Consider the following 3651-nt stretch of genomic DNA (forward strand, 5'->3'; position numbering starts at 1 on the left):
CAATGAAGTTAACATTCAAGATTGAGTTTCACATTCGGCAGCAAGAAGCATAGGATTAATGACACATATTTTGTCTTTCCAACCTAATCCTCATTCTGACTCCAGACCCAGGTACTTCACTGGCAGCTTGGTATCTCCACTAGAAAATCAGAAAGCCACTTACATGTCTTAGATGTGCCTCAAAGTTTCTCCCACTGAACTTGCTCCACTTTCAATCTTCCTCCTGAATCCGTCCTTAAACTCTGATGACCCTTTCTTACCATACTTAAGCATCCTTAAATCCACATCTTTCCGAGTCTCATTTTTTTACTAAAATCCCTTGGCACTTTTCCAGTGTTCATTAGTAAAAGGCTAAATCCTTCATGAGACTGCACAATTATAGATTCTTTGGGCTGAAAACAGCAGAATGACCATGACCTTCAATTAGGTTCAATAATAATGACACCACTTAACAAAAGATACCTTATTGAACTATTTTTTGGCAAGGAATTTTTAAATGCAAATACATAATGGTCATGGATTCAACTTCCTCAGTAGGGTGCACAATTTTGAGAATGTCTCCCCTCCTCACATGACCAAAAATTGTCACAGCCCCATACTAATTTGTTTTCAGAAGACAACAAGCTTCAAGATCAGAATCATTTAGTTGTGTTTGACTGAATGAATAAGTTACTTGTTTTGGTCAAGCATACATGGCATATGGTTATACCTTTGGGCTGTCTCAGAATAAAGTAGAATACCTACCAACCATGAGTTATGCATTCTACATTCACCCCATACTGTCTGTGTTGATCAGCAGTTAATGAAAAAATAAAGGAGAATATTAAACATCCAATTTTCCTGTTTTAGAGCCACACAGAGAATGGGCACACTGAACAGAATGGAAACACAAGACAACCAAAGGTATGTCCCTCTCTCCTTCCTTAGGAATTTCATGATGCTGACAGGAACATAAAGTTGCCAAACTAAACATACCACATTCTAATTTGATGCCAACTGCAAATAAAATCAGATAAACATGAAAATTATTAGAGATGAAAATGACTGTGGTCATTCCTTAAAGATGCTCAAAATGGCTTTTGTGAGCTCCAAATGAAGCTAGGCACTTCATCTAAGGAAGAGATGAAGATTTCAGATTGGGAGGGAGAATATGACTGTAGTTCTAGTCTAGCCTGATCAGATAAAAATGTGACATCAGACTCTACAATGGACTTAAAGATGAAGTGGACTTCTTATTACTGGGGACACTAAAAGGCATGTAAGGACAGCTCAACAGTTTATGTAATGAAATCAGGTGGAATTTGGTGATGAATGTTAGCTGAGTGACAATTTTGGAAGGAAACCAAGCATGAATATTCTGCGTGCTTTCTGCTCCTGATCAGAAATTTCTTAATTTGTCAAAATGCCTTTGCAACCTGAGTATGAGTTTAACCTCCTACTGCCTTTAAAAGCAGAACAGAACTGCCCACGGGTGACTAGTTGGATTACCTGTGCATGTCCTTAATTCCAGGAATTAGATGAAGACATGTAAGAAAGATATTACTACTTCAGACTCATTAAGATGCCCACAGTCCAAGCAATAATAGTAACAATCAATGGTAATGAGAAAATAGAGAAACTGGAGCTCTTGCGTGTTGTTTGAGAGGCTGGGGAAGGTTCAACCTTGATAGAACACAGAGCATAGTTTCCTAAAAATGTCTACAGTAGAACTACTACAGGACCCAACAAACCTTTTTTGGAAAATGTATTCGAAAAAACTCTTAAGTGTAAGAGTCTGAGAGCTGTAAGCACACCTGTGTTCATATCAGGAATATCCACAACAATCCAGAAATGAAACACGTCGAATACCAAGCAACAGATAATGAATAAACAAAATTGGAATTTATATCTTTGTGTGTATATGTATGTGTGGATGGATGGATGGATACTTTGAAAAGAAGACAGTTTATCAATTACTGTAACATGGGTGAATTTTGAGGACAGCACAGCAATTTAAGTCATGCATTAAACAACGCTATGTGATTCCACTTACAGAGATATCTAAAATGGAAAAAATAGGTCAGGATGATAGATCTCTTATGGGCAACCCAAGGTGACATCTTGCTTCCTGGTAGAAACTAGCCACAGATTTGTTGTTCGGTTCTAATGAAATATCATGGAATTACCTTGATGTTTCTTTTAGTTACCCTTTTCTCTCTGGGAAAGCATGGATCATTTAAGCAGCTAGAAACATGCTAGAGAACATTGGTGCCCTTAAGCCTTGGCACCTCTGGTGGCCTAAGAATCCTCAGATTTCCTCAACTGATCCAGGATCACAAAATTTAAGAGTAAATCTTCTGCTATCCTTGCCAGCCCCAAATGATTTTAGACTCTAGAACCAGTTAACCTAGAATCTAACAACAACAGAAGCTTCCTATCAAACCTTAGCTGTTCCTTCTGAAATATTATTTACTTCTTTCTAGAAGGAAGAAGTTGGTCTTTTGTTAAAGCAAGGTATTTCCCTTCAAAAATATCTCAACGGTGATAGTTTGGGTTATTCTCTGCTTATATGTCAAGCCTGGGGCCAATAAACTGGAAGAATTGAAAGTCTCAGAAGATGACACCACCGAATCCTTAAGTCAGGGAACTCTACTCCACACGTGCAGGAGGAAAGAGACCATGCTAAAGTGCAAGAACAGAGTTCCTTACTGATGGCATTGATTCTCCTCAAACAAGGAATTCCATGTTTCCCTGAGAGGGTAAATATGAGAAGGTCAGTTAGCTCAAGATGACTCACCAAAATGTACCCAGAGTAGCTGTATGCTCACCGGGAGACCCCTGTTGGCATTAGTGGCTGTAAATTATGGTCATTCCTAAGAGGTAACAAGAGAGGTTCTGTCAGCTGTGCAATTACTTTGTTTTGGCAGGACACTTTGGAGTCAAGAAAACATTGGCTGGAGTTCAAGGCCAAGATTTTGGATCAGCTGCCACCATAATTTTTCAGAAATATGATGACCGTTCCTCAAGAAATAGTTTCCAAAGTAGGCTGCAGGAATGCCCCTGTACATGCTTGAAAGGGATTTAAAGAATGAAGCCCTTAGGGACCTCTGAGCAGAAGGTGAGAGAGGTCCAGGTCATAGGAGGAATAAATCCTCCTCACCAAATATAGTGATGATTCAGAGAGGGATTTCAGTGAGACAGGATGGACACACGCTCTTTATCTTGTAAATGACAAAGAACACAGCAGAATAAAAACTACCTGGGTTATCTGTAGAGGTCGTCTCTTAAATGCAAGTTCTGTGCTAACTATAGCAAGGGAAACATCCTATACTACCCAGCATAGGTTTGGGTATGAGACTAGGAGAGTTGTGTAAGCATGTTAAGGACAAGCCAGTGGGTCTGGTGGCCAGTGAGATCCAGGGTGGGTTCTTCTCACTTTCATATTATTGCTGGCCTTGCAGATCTATACAACAAAACATTTTCCATACTTTATAATTCAGAGGAATCATTGAAATTTGAATGTGCAAGTCTGTGGCTTGTCGTAAAGAACATTCTCAGTCTTTTTTTTAATTTAGTGTAACATGGCATCTACACAAACACCCAAGCCATATCAGGGTTGTTGAAAGAAAAATTTACCATGTGCCCAGGTTCCTCAGGCAGAGAAGATATGGT

The sequence above is a fragment of the Rattus norvegicus genome, chromosome 2 (assembly GCF_021556685.1).
Source record: "Rattus norvegicus strain SHRSP/BbbUtx chromosome 2, alternate assembly SHRSP_T2T, whole genome shotgun sequence".
Taxonomy (NCBI): Eukaryota; Metazoa; Chordata; class Mammalia; order Rodentia; family Muridae; genus Rattus; species Rattus norvegicus.